This window comes from Pristiophorus japonicus, chromosome 13, assembly GCF_044704955.1.
Source record: "Pristiophorus japonicus isolate sPriJap1 chromosome 13, sPriJap1.hap1, whole genome shotgun sequence".
NCBI classification, from domain to species: Eukaryota; Metazoa; Chordata; class Chondrichthyes; family Pristiophoridae; genus Pristiophorus; species Pristiophorus japonicus.
Genome location: NC_091989.1, coordinates 11,664,301 through 11,678,186, shown reverse-complemented (window position 1 = coordinate 11,678,186; position 13,886 = coordinate 11,664,301).

Here is a 13,886-nt window from a genome sequence, read left to right as displayed (position 1 = left end):
CTGTGCAGTATGTTGTTATGATCTGGAATGCATTGCCTGAGAGGGCGATGGGAGCAGATTCAATAGCAACTTTCAAACGGGAACTAGATATATACTTGAAAAGGAAATAAAAATGTGGGGCTATGGGGAAAGAGCAGGAGAGTGGGATTAATTGGATAGCTCTTTCGAAGAGCCGGCACAGACACGATAGGCCGAATGGCCTCCTTCTGTCCTATATGATTCTATGCTGTATGACATCAAGTCGCTGGAGATATATCACCAACGATGTCTCCGCACGATCCTGCAAATCCCCTGGGAGGACAGACGCACCAACATTAGCGTCCTCGACCAGGCCAACAGCCCCAGTATTGAAGCACTGACCACAGTCGATCAGCTTCATTGGGCAGGCCACTTAGTCCGCATGCCAGACATGAGACTCCCTAAACAGTTGCTCAATGTGGAGCTCCTTCATGGCAAACGAGCCAAAGGTGGGCAGCGGAAACGTTACAAGGACACCCTCAAAGCCTCCCTGGTGAAGTGCGACATCACCAATGACTCCTGGGAGTCCCTGGCCGAAGACCGCCCTAAGTGGAGAAAGTGTATCCGGGAGGGCGCTGAGCTCTTCGAATCTCAATGTTGTGAGCGTGAAAAGGTCAGGCGCAGGCAATGGAAGGAGCGTGTGGTAAATCAGTCCAACCCCCCCCCTTCCCCCGACGAATGTCTGTCCCACCTGTGACAGGGTCTGTGGCTCTTATATCGAACTGTTCAGCCACCAAAGAACTCACTTTGGGAGTGGAAGCAGGTCTTCCTCGATTCCGAGGGACTGCCTATGATGATGATGATGATGATCCAAGGACAGCAACAAACCCATTAATCCATACCAACAAACCCTCTAAAACAGACCACCAAACCCACTAAGATATTTCTAGCAGATACAAGATGCCATACCTACACCCAATCCGCAAAATGATTGAGATGGGCTCAATTTACCTTTCTTAATTTTGACCTTTTATATATATATATGTAAAATGAGATGGTCTCTCCTGGTATTGTCCATGGTGAGTCAGAGGATGCAATCTGTAATCTTGACGTACCTGATGTCCTGATGGAGTTATTGATGCAGTTGTTGTCCACAGCATTGCGACGGGCAAGAAACGCTGGCCTTGCCAGCGACGCCCACATCCCTGACTGAAACAAAAAACTGTATGCTGTGGGTTGCTAACATGGCACAATTTAACCAAGTTGCTCCTGTATTGTCTCACACACATGAAAACACCAACCTACCCCCGTTCAACAACATTCTAAAACGATGGAAACAATGAATCATCTTGAATAAATAATAAATGAAAAATTGAAATCACAGTTTTGCAGATTTGATTCAGTAAAATAATAATTCCTGCAACTAATTGAGTAAAATATGGAAATGATCAGGTAACTAATGTAAAATGTTAAAATTAGCATTTTTAAAATTAATTGTAAATGAGTAGAATTAATATATATGTAAATTAAAACAAATTTATATTTATAAGTTAACAGTTAAATTTGTATATTCATTAAATGAATAAATATTTAGGAATTGGAAATTTTAAAATTATATGTTAAAGATAATTTAATTGAAAAGTATTCCTTAATGGAAAAAGATTGTGGAGAGGCAAGACGAGAACATTGATAAGTGCTGGAGGTGGAGTAGGGGTTGGTGGCAGGGCTGGAACAGCCAGGGGCTCAGTCTCGAGTAATTAAATAGTTAATGCAAGTGCAAACGTGTAAAAGAAGAACAGAAACATGATGGTAAAGGTGAACAGCAAGTTAAAGTAATCATCATCATAGGCAGTTCCTCGGGATCGAGGAAGACTTGCTTCCACTCTTAGCATGAGTTCTTAGGTGCCTGTACAGTCCAATACGAGAACCACAGTCTCTGTCACAGATCGGACAGACAGTCATTGAAGGAAGGGGTGGGCAGGGAGCCTGGTTTGCCGCAGGCTCCTTCCGCTGCCTGCGCTTGGTTTCTGCATGCTCTCGCCGACGAGACTTGAGGTACTCAGCGCCCTCCCAGATGCACTTCCTCCACTTAGGGCGGTCTATGGCCAGGGACTCCCAGGTGTCAGTGGGGATGTCGCACTTTATCAGAGAGGCTTTGAGGGTGTCCTTGTAACGTTTCCTCTGCCGCCTTTGGCTCGTTTGCCGTGGACGAGTTCCGAGTAGGGCGCTTGCTTTGGGAGTCTCGTGTCTGGCATGTGGACTATGTGGCCTGCCCAGCGGAGCTGATCGAGTGTGGTCAGTGCTTCAATGCTGGGGATGTTGGCCTGGACGAGGACGCTAATGTTTGTGCATCTGTCCTCCCAGGGGATTTGCAGGATCTTGCGGAGACATCGCTGGTGGTATTTCTCCAGCGACTTGAGGTGTCTATTGTTCATGGTCCACGTCTCTGAGCCATACAGGAGGGCGGGTATTACTACGGCCCTGTAGACCATAAACTTGGTGACAGTTTTGAGGGACTGATCTTCAAACACACTTTTCCTCAGGCGGCCGAAGGCTGCACTGGCGCACTGGAGGCGGTGTGGAATCTCATCGTCGATGCCTGCTCTTGTTGATAGGAGGCTCCTGAGATAAGGGAAGTGGTCCACGTTGTCCAGGGCCGCGCCGTGGATCTTGATGTTTGGGGGGCAGTGCTGTGCGGTGAGGACAGGCTGGTGTAGGACATAAAATAATACTGAGATTACAAAAGATGTGAAATTGGAGCAAGGAGGATTCTGAAGATCTAATATCGGGGCTTGAACTGATTGATTGAAAGAAAGAAAGAAAGACTTGCATTTATATAGTGCCTTTCGCAACCACTGGACATCTCAAAGGGCTTTACAGCCAATGAAGTACTTTTGGAGTGTAGTCACTGTTGTAATGTAGGAAATGTGGCAGCCAATTTGCAAACAGCAAGCTCCCACAAACAACAATGTGATAATGACCAGATAATCTATTTTAGTGATGTTGATTGAGGGATAAATATTGACCAGGACACCGGGGATAACTCCCGTGCTCTTTTTCAAAATAGTGCCATGGAATCTTTTACATCCACCTGAGAGAGTAGACAGGGCTTCGGTTTAACGTCTCATCTGAAAGACAGCACCTCCGACAGTGCAGCACTCCCTCAGCACTGCACTGGGAATGTCAGGCTGGATTTATGTGCTCAAGTCCCTGGAGTGGGAACTGAACCCACAACCTTCTGACTCAGAGGCGAGAGTGCTACCCACTGAGATTGAGCCAGAGAGCAGGGCTGGCAACTAGCTGACTGAGCTCAGAAGCTAAATCGCGGAGAAATTAAATGATTAAAAATAGTGAAAAAAGTCAGATTTGGAGGGGCCAAACAGGCACCATGGTGGGCTCTGGAGGATTGAGTTGGGAGATGATTGAGACTCTGAAACAACATCTAGTGGTACAATTGGACCTTCAGCTGCATCATGGAACCTGAAAACTGATAACTGTTCACTTAAGAATGGGTAGCACTCTCGTCTCTGAATCAGAAGGCTGTGGGTTCAAGTCCCAATCCTGAGACTTGAGCACTCTAGTACAGTGCTGAGGGAGTGCTGCACTGCCGGAGGTGCCGTCTTTCAGATAAGACATTAAACCGAGGCCCCATCTGCTCTCTCAAGTGAATGTATCAGATCCCATGACACTATTTCGAAGAAGAGCAGGGGAGTTATCCCCGGTGTCCTGGGGCCAATATTTATCCCTCAATCAACATCACTAAAACAGTTTATCTGGTCATTATCATATTGCTGTTTGTTGAAGCTTTCTGCTGCGTTTCCTACATTTCAACAGCGACTACACTTCAAAAAATACTTCATTGGCTGTAAAGCACTTTGGAATGTCCGGTGGTTGTAACAGGCTCTATATAAATGCATCTTTCTTTTCTTTCAAGGCAAGGAATGGTATATATCTTAATATTGGAATACCCAACGGAGGATGTACAATGTATTCTAAAGCACACCAGCAAACCGAGTAAAATACATCACCCGGCCCGGTCCAACATACCACCAAACCCACTAAAATACTCAAACCAACCCAGTATAAGATAGTGGAACCAGCAAACCAACTCGAATGTACCGACAAACTCATTAAATCATACTAATAAAATCGATAGAACACACCAGCGAACTCAGTGAATCACACCTATCTCTAAGATGGAGCACACGACAAGTGCTGGTGAAGCCACTGAAATATAACAGAACATTTATCGATGGTGACGGATCTCTCTTCATTTATCTACAAGTGTTTTGGCGGGAAACCAAAGCTGTTCCAATGTTGCCACATAGCACATGATAGCAGTTTTTTGTGGTGGGTGTAATTTATGTTATATCTACTCACCTTTCACATTCAGCTCCAGCAATGAGCTTGTGAGTGTAATAAAAACAGAAAATGCTGGACATCTCAGCGGGTCAGGCAGCATCTGTGGAGAGAGAAACAGAGTTAACGTTTTGGGTCGATGACTCTTCGTCAGAACTCTGTGAGTGTAATATAGAGCTCCACCTAGTGCACTACTGTGGTAATGCAGCCATTGCTGTTGACAAGAATAATAAAAAGGTCAGGTCACCTGACAAGTTCCAGCGTGGAAGCCATCTTGTACAACTGTGTGTTAATGATGTCGTAAAGAAGATCCCCCAGCGAGCCTTGCAAAGTATCTGTTAATTCTGAAGCCATATATCGCAGCTCTCTATTGTTGGAGAATCTTCAAAGCCAACATACTTTCAAACAGTTGCGTTGAGTATAACACAGGAAATAAAGAAACAAACCGTCCCAAGCAAAGAATCTCCATTTAATTTTTGATCCAATGGTTTCGGCCAAATGGAGGATTACATAGCAAATGACATCGAACGTACAGCACGGAAAGAGGCCATTCAGCCCGATTGTGATACAAATGTGGGATGTGGTTCTTGAACCAAGACTCAAATATTGGATGGCTGTGGACAGAGAGCTGGATGACCTTTTGTTATCTTTATTTTTGTATCTGAGATGCGGCTCAGCGGGTAGCAGTCTCACCTCTGAGTCAGAAGGTAGTAGGTTTAACATTCCACTCCAAATTCAAGCACAAAAATCAAGGCTGACACTCCCAGTGCAGTGCTGAGGGAGCGCTGCAATGTCGGAGGAGCCATCTTTCAGATGAGATGTTAAACCAAGGCCCTGTCTGCTCTCTCAGGTGGACGTAAAAGATCCCAGGGCATGGTTTCAAAGAAAAGCAGGGGAGTGATCCCTGACATCCTGGCCAATATTTATCCCTCAATCACTATCCCTCAGATTATCTGGTCATTATCACATTGCTGTTTGTGGGAGCTTGCTGTGCGCACATTGGCTGCCATGTTTCCTACTTTACAACAGTGACTACACTTCAAAAAGTACTTCATTGGCTGTAAAGTGCTTTGGGATGTCATGAAAGGCACAATATATATCTAAGTCTTTTTTTCTTATCTGAAATGTTTTTGAATGCCATAAAACCACAGGAAAGTACGGAGTGAAAAATGACCATTCAGCCCATCCAGCCTGTTCATTCCATACACCTTTGACCATCTACCACGCGCATTTGAGAACCTTGAGATGGTCTTTTTGCTCTGAGTTCTGGTAACTTCCCATGTAGACCATATGTGTCTACACATGATTTCCTCTTCTGTGAATAACATTGCCCAAATTACACAACTCAACAGATTTGGGGGAATGGTAGCATAGTGGTTATGTTACTGGACTAATAATCCAGAGGCCTGGATTGATGATCCCGAGTACACGAGTTCAATTCGCACCACAGCAGCTGGGAAATTTAAATTCCGTTAATTAAATAAATCTGGAATAAAAAAGCTAGTAATGGTGGCCATGAAACTACCAGATTGTGGCTCACAATGTCCTTCAGGGAAGGAAATCTGCCATCTTTACCCGGTCTGGCCTATATGTGACTCCAGACCCACAGCAATGTGGTTGACTCTTAACTGCCCTCTATGGTTCAAGAAGGCGGCACACCACACTCAGGGCATTTCGCAATGGGCAATAAATGCCTGCTTTACCACCGACGCCCACATCCCATGAATGAAAAAAGAAAATGAGGTGCATTTAATCAAGGCCACAGTTGGAGCCTACACTGGGTCTTTTAAAAGGCCTGTGTCAGGAAATTCCTGAGATCCTGGGGGTTGGTCAGGAGCTGAGCACTTTGAGTAGTACCTGGGGAGGGAGCAGAAAAGGCAGCCATTAAATGTTTAGAAAGATATTCGGTTATTGGGGAACACCACAAATTACAACATGTGGAAGCATAAACAACAAAATGAATAGCCAATTAAATAAAATTATACATCGATGCTTTTGGTGCTGCTATGATACTGTAACATTGCCAGATCATTGTTTAACTTACACAAAAAAAACATGAGTATTATAACCAGAATACTATTTGGTAAAGCTTTTTAATTACAGTCATGAGGCTCATCATAATTCATTTGTAAATTTAAAGATGTGTCTCACAGACCTCCATGAGGTAACTGGTCCTAAAGTTAAATAGGTGGTGCAATGGGTTAGTGTATAGTTCTGCTAAAACCCGGATTCAGTTCTAACGCTCATGACTGCGATTGGCTGGAAAGGAGAAATCAGTTGGTGCAAGGCCGCAATGGAAATCCTGTGCGGTAAGGGGTACGTTACATGCAGCAAGAGGCTAAGGTACACTTTTGAGGATAATGGAATCGGAGCTGCTTTATAACTGTGCTATATCTGACCTGGGACTGTTGACTGTTGGCGAATGAGGGAAGCATTGATGGAAAACCAGGTACAGTAACATAGTGGTGATGTTAGTGAACTAGTAATCCAGAGACCTGGACTAATGATCTGAGGACATGAGTTCAAATCCCACCACGGTAGCTGGGGAATTTAAATTCAGGTAATTTAATTTTTTTTTTTAATCTGGAACAGAAAGTAATAGTGTCCATGAAACTACTGGATTGTCATAAAAACCCATCTGGTTCACTAATGTCCTTTAGGGAAGGAAATCTGCTGCCCTTACCCGGTCTGGCCTATATGTGACTCCAGACCCACAGCAATGCGGTTGACTCTTAACTGCCCTCTGAAATGGCCGAGCGAGACGCTCCATTGTATAAGGCAGCTCACCACCACCGTCTCAAGAGCAATTAGGGATAGGCAATAAATGCTGGCCCTGCCAGCGACATCCACATCCCGTGGACGAATAAATAAATGGAATATATTTCTATTTCCAGCATCGAGTCTTGGTGTTGATCACTTCCGTGGCTGGGATTGCTAATTCTGTGCCATTTGTGATGAATTATGAGCAGCTTTACACTGTGAATTGGTGCGCACCATAATCTGGGTTGAGAACATCCAAGCTCATTTCAGAAAATAAAGGACAACTGGTCATTCAGCTCATTCTTCTTCACTCAGAGGGTGGTGAATCTTTGGAATTCTCTACCCCGGAGAGCTGTGGACGCTCAGTCATTGCATATATTCAAGACAGAGGTCGCTAAATTTTGGGGAGCTGAGGGAATTAAAGGATATGGGGATAGTGCAGGCAGGTGGAGTTGAGCTGGATGATTATCCATGATCTTGCTGAATGGCGGAGCAGTCTCGAGGGGCCATATGGCCTACTCCAGCTCCTAACTCTTGTGTTCCTATGTTCATTGCTAGTTATGGGATCTTGTGTGCAAAACTCTTCCGGTATTTGCCTCTATAACAGCTATTGCACCTCCAAGACTATTCACTGTATGTGAAGGGCTTTAAGATATTTCTGAGAGATAAGGAGCTATATAAATACAAATATTCAACTCTTGATAATCGAATAGTGCGCTGAGAAAATATTTCAACGGAGGTCTTCACTGGACACTTTAGTCCAGCTTTTCTCTTTTTAGAAGCTGACCAGCCTGCTGTACATTTGCAGCATCTTCTGTTTCTATGAGAAAGATCAACTGTATTTTCAAAGGGTTGGTGATTAAAGAAGTCTTTAAATGTGTAGCCTGCATTATATAAGAACGATAAGAACTAGGAGCAGGAGTCAGCCATTTGGTCCCTCGAGCCTGCTCCAACACTCAATAAGATCATGGTTGATTTGAACATAAGAACATAAGAACATAAGAATTAGGAACAGGAGTAGGCCATCTAGCCCCTCGAGCCTGCTCCGCCACTCAACATGAGCATGGCTGATCTGGTCGTGGACTCAGCTCCACTTACCCGCCCGCTCCCCATAACCCTTAATTCCCTTGTTGGTTAAAAATCTATCTATCTGTGATTTGAATACATTCAATGAGCTAGCCTCAACTGCTTCCCTGGGCAGAGAATTCCACAGATTCACAACCCTCTGGGAGAAGAAATTTCTTCTCAACTCGATTTTAAATTGCCCCCCCCCCCTATTTTGAGGCTGTGCCCCCTAATTCTAGTCTCCCCGACCAGTGGAAATAACCTCTCTGCCTCTATATCCCTTTCATTATTTTAAATGTTTCATAAGATCACCCCTCATCCTTCTGAACTCCAACGAGTAAAGACCCAGTCTACTCAATCTATTATCATAAGGGAATCCCCTCATCTCCGGAATCAGCCGAGTGAATCGTCTCTGTACCCCCTCCAAAGCTTGTATATCCTTCCTTAAGTAAGGTGACCAAAACTGCATGCAGTACTCCAGGTGCGGCCTCACCAATATCCCGTACAGTTGCAGCAGGACCTCCCTGCTTTTGTACTCCATCCCTCTCGCAATGTAGGCCAACATTCCATTCGCCTTCCTGATTACCTGCTGCACCTGCAAACTAACTTTTTGGGATTCATGCACAAGGACCCCCAGGTTCCTCTGCACCGCAGCATGTTGTAATTTCTCCCCATTCAAATAATATTCCCCTTTACTGTTTTTTTTTCCAAGGTGGATGACCTCACACTTTCCGACATTGTATTCCATCTGCCAAACCTTAGCCCATTCGTTCAACCTATCTAAATCTCTTTGCAGCCTCTCTGTATCCTCTACGCAACCCGCTTTCCCACTAATCTTTGTGTCATCTGCAAATTTTGTTGCACTACACTCTGTCCCCTCTTCCAGGTCATCTATGTATATTGTAAACAGTTGTGGTCCTGTGGCACACCACTAACCACCAATTTCCAACCCAAAAAGGACCCATTTATCCTGACTCTCTGCTTTCTGTTCGCCAGCCAATTCTCGATCCATGCTAACACATTTCCTCTGACTCCGCGTACCTTTATCTTCTGCAGTAACCTTTTGTGTGGCACCTTATCGAATGCCTTTTAGAAATCTAAATACACCACATCCATCGGCACACCTCTATCCACCATGCTCGTAATATCCTCAAAGAATTCCAGTAAATTAGTTAAACATGATTTCCCCTTCATGAATCCATTTTGCGTCTGCTTGATTGCACTATTCCTATCTAGATGTCCCGCTATTTCTTCCTTAATGATAGCTTCAAGCATTTTCCCCACTACAGATGTTAAACTAACCGGCCTATAGTTACCTGCCTTTTGTCTGCCCCCTTTTTTAAACAGAGGCATTACATTAGCTGCTTTCCAATCCATTGGTACCTCCCCAGAGTCCAGAGAATTTTGGTAGATTATAACGAATGCATCTGCTATAACTTCTGCCATATCTTTTAATACCCTGGGATGCATTTCTTTAGGACCAGGGGACTTGTCTACCTTGAGATCCATTAGCCTGTCCAGCACTACCCCCCTAGTGATAGTGATAGTCTCAAGGTCCTCCCTTCCCACATTCCCGTGACCAGCAATTTTTGGCATGGTTTTTGTGTCTTCCACTGTGAAGACCGAAGCAAAATAATTGTTTAAGGTCTCAGCCATTTCCACATTTCCCATTATTAAATCCCCCTTCTCATCTTCTAAGGGACCAACATTTACTTCAGTCACTCTTTTCCGTTTTATATATCGGTAATAGCTTTTACTATCTGTTTTTATGTTTTGCGCAAGTTTACTTTCGTAATCTATCTTTCCTTTATTTATTGCTTTCTTAGTCATTCTTTGCTGTCGTTTAAAATTTTCCCAATCTTCTAGTTTCTCACTAACCTTGGCCACCTTATACACATTGGTTTTTAATTTGATACTCTCCTTTATTTCCTTGGTTATCCACAGCTGTTTATCCCTTCTCTTACCGCCCTTCTTTTTCACTGGAATATATTTTTATTGAGCACTAGGAAAGAGCTCCTTAAAAGTCCTACACTGTTCCTCAGTTGTGCCACCGTTTAGTCTGTGTTCCCAGTCTACTTTAGCCAACTCTGCCCTCATCCCACTGTAATTCCCTTTGTTTAAGCATAGTATGCTCGTTTGAGACACTACTTCCTTACCCTCAATCTGTATTACAAATTCAACTATACTATGATCACTCATTCCGAGAGGATCTTTTACTAGGAGATCGTTTATTATTCCTGTCTCATTACACAGGACCAGATCTAAGATAGCTTGCTCCCTTGTAGGTTCTGTAATATACTATTCTAAGAAACAATCCCGTATGCATTCTATGAATTCCTCCTCAAGGCTACCCCGTGTGATTTGATTTGATCAATCGATATGTAGGTTAAAATCCCCCATGATTACTGCCGTTCCTTTTTCACATGCCTCCATTATTCACTTGATTATTGTCCGCCCCACCATGAAGTTATTATTTAGGGGCCTATAAACTATGCCTACCAGTGACCTTACTATCTCTAATCTCCACCCACAATGATTCAATATTTTGTTCATTAGAGCCAATATCGTCTCTCACAACTGCCCTGATATCATCCTTTATTAACAGAGCTACCCACCTTCTTTCCCTTCTTGTCTATCTTTCCGAATTGTCAGATACCCCTATATGTTTAATTCCCAGTCTTGGCCACCCTGCAACCACGTTTCTGTAATGGCCACCAAATCATACCCATTTGTAATGATTTGTGCCGTCAACTCATTTACTTTGTTTCGAATGCTGCCTCAACTGTTTGTTCCTGGCCTCAACTCCACTTCCCTGCCCGCTCCCCATAACCCTCGAGTCCCCTATCGTTCAAAAATTTGTCTATCTCCACCTTAAATATATTCAATGACCCAGCCTCCACAGCTCTCTGGGGCAGAGAATTCCAAAGATTCACAATCTTCTGAGAGAAGAAATTCCTCCTCATCCCCGTTTTAAATGGGCGACCCCTTATTCTGAATTTATGCCCCCTTGTTCTAGATTGCCCCACAGGGGGAAACATCCTCTCGGCATCTACCCTGTCAAGCCCCGTCAGAATCTTATACGTTTCAATAAAATCACTTCTCATTCTTCTAAACTCCAATGAGTAGAGGGCCAACCTACTCAACCTTTTCTTCATAAGACAACCCCTTCATCTCACGAATCAACCATGTGAAGCTTCTCTGAACTGTCTCCAATGCAAGTATATCCCTCCTTAAATAAGCAGACGAAAACTGTGTGTCAGATAAAATGTCAGTTGTCCACAATACCACATTAACAAAACAAACAAACAATATCCAGCACCTGTATGTGTAGCGCATTGTGAGGAGAAGATTTTTACTCCTAACAAAGCCACCATTTAAAACACTTCACAGAATTCGAGCATGGGCAGCAGTAAAGGAATCAAGAGGCTTATGACTATCCCGGGAGAGATCAAGAGATAACTTTTATTGGTTGTCAAATCAAAGCAGGGAGAAAAAAAAATCATTTCAGAAACGCTTTGATGCCACACCACAAAATTTATCTTTCTGATACACCAGATTGTTTAATCTTGCCTTTTATAACAATCCTTAATCAGCCAAGACAAATAAATCTTTCTTCCAATGTTGTCATCAGCTGTCGATGTGGCGTTTGTATGATATTGAATTTACAGCATCAAATCATTTCACAATGAGTTGGTCGGGAGCTGCAAGCATTACTGATTAAAATGAAGGAGGGTTATTTATAAAGCTATTTGGTAAAAATTGCAGATCCGAAAGAAGACGGATGTTGTACTTACGGGAATGGGGCTGAAACCAATTTACCAAAGGTGTTCTCATTGTCTTGAAGCTCCCAAGTCCTGCCTGGTCTTATTGACGATTTGCACATTTTGCACATAGAAGACCAGTCCACCATGACGAGTTGACTATGGGCACGCAGACCCAATCTGCCCGGCTTGAATTAAATCTGCCCACCTCAGATCTCATGTTGCTTTGGCCATCTTGGTATAGGGATCTCCTCCACCAACATGGAAGGTTGTCTCCTAGTCGCTGCCACGTGAGCATGAAGTTGGAGAAAAATCATGGATGTGGTGCAATCCCGGACCAGTTCCAATTTACCCAAGAAGTGATGCAACTGGACCAAGATAGCAAATCCTGACTCTACTGCTGGGTGATGGAGAAGGATCATAGAATCATGGAATAGTATAGCACAGGAGGAGGCCAATCGGCCCATTGAGTCTGCGCCGGCTCTCTCGAAGAACAGTCCAGTCAGTCCCATTCCCCCACTCTTTCCCCATATCCCTGCAATTGTTTTACCTTCAAGCATTTATCCAATTTCCTTTTGAAGGCTACTATTGAATCTGTATCCACCACCCTCTCAGGCAGTGCATTCCAAATCCTAACCACTCGTTGCGTAAAATAGTTTTTCCTCATGTCGCCTCTGGTTAAATGTGAGGTTATCCACTTTGGGGGCAAAAACGTGAAGACAGAACATTATCTGAATGGTGGCAGATTAGAAAAAGGGGAAGTGCAACAAGACCTGGGTGTCATGGTTCATCAGTCATTGAAAGTTGGCATACAGGTACAGCAGACGGTGAAGAAGGCAAATGGTATGTTGGCCTTCATAGCTAGGGGATTTGAGTATAGGAGCAGGGAGGTCTTACTGCAGTTGTTCAGAGCCTTGGTGAGGCCTCACCTGGAATATTGTGTTCAGTTTTGGCCTCCTAATCTGAGGAAGGACATTCTTGCTATTGAGGGAGTGCAGCGAAGGTTCACCAGACTGATTCCCGGGATGACTGGACTGACATATGAGGAGAGACTGGATCAACTGGGCCTTTATACATTGGAGTTTAGAAGGATGAGAGGGGATCTCATGGAAACATACAAGATTCTGACGGGATGGGACAGGTTAGATGCGGGTAGATTGTTCCCGATGTTGGGGAAGTCCAGAACCAGGGGACGCAGTCTTAGGATAAGGGGTAGGCTATTTAGGACTGAGATGAGGAAAAAATTCTTCACTCAGAGAGTTGTTAACCTGTGGAATTCCCTGCCGCAGAGAGTTGTTGATGCCAGTTCATTGGATATATTCAAGAGGGAGTTAGATATGGCCCTTAAGGCTAAGGGGATCAAGGGGTATGGAGAGAAAGCAGGAAAGGGGTACTGAGGGAATGATCAGCCATGTTCTTATCGAATGGTGGTACAGGCTCGAAGGGCCGAATGGCCTACTTCTGCACCTAGTGTCTATGTTTCTATGTTTCTATGGTTCTTTTGCCAATCACTTTAAAATTGTGCCCTCTGGTTATCGACCCTTCAGCTATTGGAAATAGTTTCTCTTTATTCACTCTATCTAAACCCTTCATGATTTTAAACACATCTACCAAATCTCCTCTTAGCCTTTGCTGCTCTTTGGAGAACAACCCCAGCTTCTCCTGTCTATCCATGGAACTGAAGTCCCTCATCCCTGGAACCATTCCAATAACTCTTTTCTGCACCCTCTCCAAAGCCTGCACCTCCTTCCCAAAGTGCGATGCCCAGAATTGGACACAATGCTCCAACTGGGGCCGAACTAGTGTTTTATGTCGGGTTAGCATAACTTCCTGGCTTTTGTACTCTGCCTCGATTCATAAAAGCCCAGGATCTCATTATCTTCATCAATTGCTCGGTAAGCCTGTCCAGCCACCTTAAAATGTTTGTGTACAAGCACCCCCAGTACATTGGACCCGTGTACAGTTCCAGCGGTTCATTCATCC